Raw genomic sequence first — 6,312 nt, 5'->3', positions numbered from 1 at the left:
CCTGCGCTCTTTGAAACATGGTGCTCCTAAAAAGCACAGTCCATGTACTCCTAGACCAAAATATGCACCTCTGAAGAAAGGCCTCAGTTCACTTGATTTGTTCATTTATTTCTGTGACAGACATGAAATGCCCATCCCATCACCTCTCCATCCCCAGCCCTTATTTTTTATTTTGTGACAGGGTCTTGTTAAATTGCTGAGGCTGTCTTCAAACTTGTGATCCTCCTGACTCAACCTCCCACATCATTGGGATTACAGGCATGTGCCACCATGCTCAGGTGTGTCATTATTAAAATATGATGAATACACTGATTTTTCCAGGAATGAACTAGCATGTAAAATGAAGATGGTACTTTTTTTTTTTTTTTTGGAAGCTCATCAAGAGTTTTTTCAACAATACCACATGCCTGTGTCAATCTTTTGTGTGAATATGTTGCATTCAGAGGGATCCTATAAACAAATACACTTACTTAGCTCTTATGTCAAGGTAGTAAGCATAAAGAAAAAGTATTCTCAGGGCTGGGGTTAAGGAGTAGAGCGCTAGTCTAGCACAGGCAAGGCCCTGGGTTCGATCCTCAGCACCACATAAAAATAAATTAATTAAAGATACAGTGTCCAACTACAACTAAAAAATAATTATTAAAAAAAAAGAAAAGTATTTTCAATGTTTATTTGAACAGCATCTTTACTTTAAGCTATTTAAGTATTTGAAATTATCTCGTTTTTAAATAATTTATTCATTGTGATACATCTTATCATATTTTTTCCTCCCTTTATTTTTCTGTTATATTGTGGTTAGAGCATTATAGTGAGCTTTTTAAAGTTGCATATGCAGATAGGCTATATTATCAGTAAGATTCTTTCAGGGAGGTAAAGTATTTGCTCTCTTCCTGGGGAATGAAGACTGATGGAGTAGAGAACCCCTGAGCCAAGCCCCACCCCACAGGAGCTCCCTTTCAGTGCTGCTGGCAACCAGGGAAGTCAACACAAAGGAACTAGGGATGTTCTCATCCAAACCTCCCCGAGCCTAGCATGGGGCCTGTTAGGTAATGAGGCTGCACTGTTTGCTATGAATAGTCACTTCTGTAACCAGCAGATTCCATATTCCCTGGAAGCACAGAGAAAAGAGCAATTAGCTGTGGCTGGAGAAGCTGGGGAAGGCTTCTCACAGGAGGAGACTTCAGCGCTGATTGTTTTCCAACTTTGGAAAATAGCTAAAACTTCTCCCAGAAGTGTCTTAAACCAGCACTGCTCTATGGGGATCTGTTGATGCTCCAAGGAGGCAGAAGTGAAAACTGGAGAGGTAGGGAGAAGCAGAGACTGCATGGGAAAAGAAAGACTAAAGATGCTTCTTGACTTATGTCTGGATTAAGTCCAGATACATGGATCATAAGTTAAAAATATTTAAGTTGAAAATACATTGAATGCACCTAACCAGCAGAACATCTCAGTTTAACAACACAGTACCCTGCAGAGTATCAGTTGTTTCCTCCTCTCATTCCAGGGATGATTAGGATCTGTGGTTTGCTGCAGCTGCCCAGCACTTGACAACAAAGAGAAGCTGGGTGCCATGGCAACTTCCAATGACTTGGGAGGCTGAGGCAGGAGGATCATGAATTGGAGGCCAGCCTGAAGCAACTCTGTAAGACTCTTTCTCAAAAAATAATAATAATAAAATAAAAAATAAAGTAAATAAAACTTAAAAAGAGTAAGACCACACTCATATAAGTTTTAATAGAATATGTTGTTATAATTGTCTATTTTATTAATAATTTATTTTTAATAATATTTTGCCCTACTTTATAAACTTCATCATAGATACATATGTAAAGGAAAAAATAAAACAGATCTTTTAGGGCTCAGTGCTATCCACAATTTCAGGCATTTGTGTCCCCCAAAGATAAAGAGAAACTACTGTATTTGTTGGTCAGGGCCTGTGCCAGGTGTTAGGGTTAAAGTGAAATCCAAAATGGTTTCTTCCTCAAAGTTTTCAGTCTTGGTGGAAATACATGTTGAACTAACATGCTAATTATGTACAATGCACAATGGTAATAAATATTAGTAAGGTAAATATCAGATTAGTGTGAAAGAAAGTGATATAGGTAACAAGGTATCTAACTTAGTTTGGAGGGCACATCAGAAAAAACCTTTCTAAAAAAGTAACATTTCAATTAAGACCTGTAGAGTGAGTGGAAGATTGCCAGGCTGAAGAACAAAAAGAAAAAGTGTTCTAGTAGAGTCAGAGTCTCACTATGTTGCCTAGGCTGGCCTTGAACTCCTAAACTCATGCAATCCTCCTGCCTTAGCCTCCCAGGTCGCCAGGACTATAGGTGCCTGCCACTGTGCTAGACAATTCTCTGATCTACTGATAAGACTGTGGAGGACAGAACATAGAAAGCAAGGGGAGAAAGATCCAAGGCGAAGCTGGGAAAGGTGGAAAGGGACTGGATCTTGTAGTTTTTTCTAGGTTATGATTAAAAATTTGTTTGATTTTTTTTCAGAAGCAGAGTAGAAAGTTACTGAAATAACTGACATAACCTGTTTTGTGATGCCAACAAGTTGCTCTCACAGTTAATCACTTCAAGCATGGGGAGCAAAGGTGGACGCAGGAAGTAATCCAGGGGACTGGGGCAGTGGCAGCAGAGATGGAGAGAAGCACAGCAACGCAACCAACTAGTTTTTTTCTAGTCCCTGGGTTGACTGCATGCAGAAGGAGACCACAAGAATGACTCTGAGGTTGTTGGCTCCAGCACCTGCATGGTGGTGGGGACAGGGAGCCTGTGGGAGCAGCAGGTTTGAGCAGTTCTGTGGCTGGAATCTGTGAGACATCAGGGTGGTTACGTCAGGTAGATAGTTGTTATAAGGCAGAGTTCAGAGGAGAATTCTGAGCTGAAAATGTAAATACAATCAGTCTTCAGGATCCCTGGGGCACTGGTTCTGGGGACTGCATACAGAGACCAAAATCTGGAGAATCTCAAGTCTCTTATATGACATGGCCTAGTATTTACATGTAACCTACCCAATCCTTCTAGATACTTTAAATCATCTCTAGATTATTTGTAAGACCTAATTCATGTAAATGCTATGTAAATAGTTGTACTGTATTGTTAGGGAATGACAACAAAAATGTCTGTACCAGTTCAGGAACATACAATTTTTTTTGGAATATATATATAGATATAGATATAGATATAGATATAGATATAGATATAGATATAGATAGATATAGATATAGATAGATAGATATAGATATATTTATTTATTTATTGTTACTGGAGATTGAACCCAGGGTGTCATGCATGCTCAACGTGAACTGTACCACTGAGCTATAGCCCTAGCACCCTGAATATTTTTGATCTGCCATTGGTCAAATTCACAGATTCATGGATACAGAGAGCTGACTATACAATTTTAATGACAGTCATTGGCATATAGACAGTATTTAATATCGTGCTCTATACTGATATAGAAAAATATCCAAAATATATTTTAAGGGATAGCAGAATAATGTGTTCAAATATGATAGAAATTATGTTCAAAGATATAAAAATGTTGTCTAAGCATAGACCAGGTCTTGAAAAATACAGACATGAAACAGCAGTAGCCATCTTTGAGGATTGGGTGGGAAAGAGAAATAAGGGACCATCACTTTTATGTATAGTCTCTGTACGGTTTTTGTTTTTTTATAACAAATTATTTTAATGGGCTGGGGTTGTAGCTCAGTGGTACAGTGGAATCAATAAATCAATTCCGGGACCACGGTGTAAATCATTGGTCAAGTACTTGCCTAGCATGTGTGAGGGCCTGGGTTCAATCCCCAGCATAATAATAATAATAATATAGCAACAACAACAACACAACTCTGGAAAGCTGTACAAAAAGGGATAACATGTTATTCTTTAGTAAATTTTGGTTGAGATTACTATGTACCAGAAAAAGCCACTAGCTTCACGAAATTACTCATTCTAGTTCAGGGGCTTATAGAAAAGAAAGATTTAACAAGGCATCACTGGAAAGAAATAAATTCCAGGCAGAGGGCACTGAGGACCGGGATGCTAAAGAGCATAGAAGCAATGGAACTTGGAATGTTTCCTGGAAGAGAGGTATTGGAGGTCAGAGAAAGAGAAGAGGAGAGCCAAGGAAGTTGGGAACCCTGTGGTAGGAGCCTTTGAATGACATGCTGAGGAATGCTGAGGAGGTTTAGGTTTGTCCTGAAGGCAATCGAGAGGTATAAAACTAATCATGAGTGTAATTTGGGGGACTTTCTTAAGCCTGGAGTGTGGTAGGTAAGTGGAGCTGGAATCAACCAGACACTTGGAAACCAGTTAGGATGAGTTTACATAAATCCCAGCAAGAAAGGAAGGGAATTGAAATGAAGTATGCTCTCATTATTAACAAAATGGAAGATAGGTCAGGTGCAGTGGCACACCTGTAATACCAGGGACCTGAGAATCGAGGCAGGAGGATCACAATTTCAATGCCAGCCTTAGCAACTTAGCAAAACCCTGTTTCAAATACCAGTTGAGGGCTGGGGATGTGGCTCAAGCGGTAGTGCGCTCGCCTGGCATGCGTGCGGCCCGGGTTCGATCCTCAGCACCACATACAAACAAAGAAAGATGTTGTGTCTGCCGAAAACTAAAAAAAATAAATATTAAAAAAAAAAAATTCTCTCTCTCTCTCTCTCAAAATAAGATAAATAAATTAATTAGTTTAAAAAAAAAAACAAATACCAATTGATTAAAAAAAAAAAAGGGAGGGGAGACTAGAGATATAGCTCTCAGTGGTAAAGCACTCCTGGGTTCAATCCCCAATTCTGGGGGGGAAAAAAGAGAGGCTTTAAACTTTGGGGTTATAAGGGATTAAACTCAGGGTCACTTAACCACTGAGCCACATCCCCAGCCCTTTTTTTGTATTTTATTTAGAGACAGGGTCTCACTGGGTTGTTTAGGATTTAGGACCTTGCTTAGTTGCTGAGGCTGGCTTTGAACTCACGATCCTACTGTCTCAGCCTCCTGAGTCACTGAGATTGCAGGCATGCAACACAGTGTCCAATTAGGCTTTAAACATTTCAGAAATCCAATGAATATGAGCTTGGATGTGGGGATTGAGAAAAAGTGTGTGTCTAGGATAACTCACCCCAAACCTCCAGGCTTCAGCTTGGTGGTATCATTCACTGGGAGGATTAACTAGAGGATGACATGAAGAGGAAGGTGTTAAGTTCCATTTCACACAGGCCAAGTTCAAATGGCAGCTGCACACTCAGTGGTGGAGAACTTTAAGGACTTTAAGTCAAAGCAGATTTTGTAGATTACTCTGAGCAGAGGAACAAATCTAGAACCTCATGAATGTTAGACAAGTGTTGTACCACTGAGCTACGCTCATAGCCTGAGCAGTTTTGGAACAAATGATGGAAACATATGCCTGAGTTGATGGAGGGTTGAGGTTTGACAGAATGAGAGGTCTTGGAAGGGTAAGTAAGAAGTTGCCTTGAGCCAGGTGCAGTAACTCATGTTTATAATCCCAGTGACTCAGGAGGATCATAACTTTGAGGGCAGGTACTGCAACTTAGGGAAGCCCACAGCAATTTAGTGAGAACTCTGTCTCAAAATAAAAAATAAAAAGGACTGGAGATGTAGCAGTGGTAGATGTAGCAGTGTTAGAGTGTCCCTGAGTTCAATCCCCATTACCTGCCTCCCAAAAAGAGAAAACACAAAAAAATTGTCTTGAAAGTGGCATTAAAGTGTCCCTGGGGCCTGGGGCAGTGGTGTACACCTGTAATCCTGGTGGCTTGGGAGGCTGATGCAGGAGGATCATACGTTCAAAGCCAGCCTCAGAAACTTAGCAAGGCTCTAAGCAACTTAGCAAGACACTATCCCAAAATTTAAAAAAATAAAAATAAAAGGGCTGGGGATGGGACTTAGTGGTTAAGAGCTCTGGGTTCAATCCCTGGTACTAAAAGCAAAAACAAATCCTTGGGATACAGTGGATAAAGTAAAGAAAGAGGACCTAAGAGCTAGTCCAGTGCTTCTCAAACTTGAACAAACATCAGAATCCCCTGAAGGATTCTGTAAGTAGTGTGTGTGTGGGGGGATCTGCATTGCTAAAAAACTGTGGGCCTGAGGGGACACACTTTGAAAATCACCACCTAGAATAAAGCACCTGGCAGCAGGTAGATGTTAAATAATTTTCTGAATGAAAGGATGAGGAGTCTTCTTCAGGAATGGAGGTCTCCCTATAGTTAAAGTCCAGGATGAAGATAAGTCCACATGAGAGGATAGAAGGTGTAATTTGAATAGAACTTCAGAGTTTGGA

This window comes from Callospermophilus lateralis, chromosome 2 (genome assembly GCF_048772815.1).
Source record: "Callospermophilus lateralis isolate mCalLat2 chromosome 2, mCalLat2.hap1, whole genome shotgun sequence".
NCBI lineage: Eukaryota > Metazoa > Chordata > Mammalia > Rodentia > Sciuridae > Callospermophilus > Callospermophilus lateralis.
Note: the sequence above shows the minus strand (reverse complement) of the source record.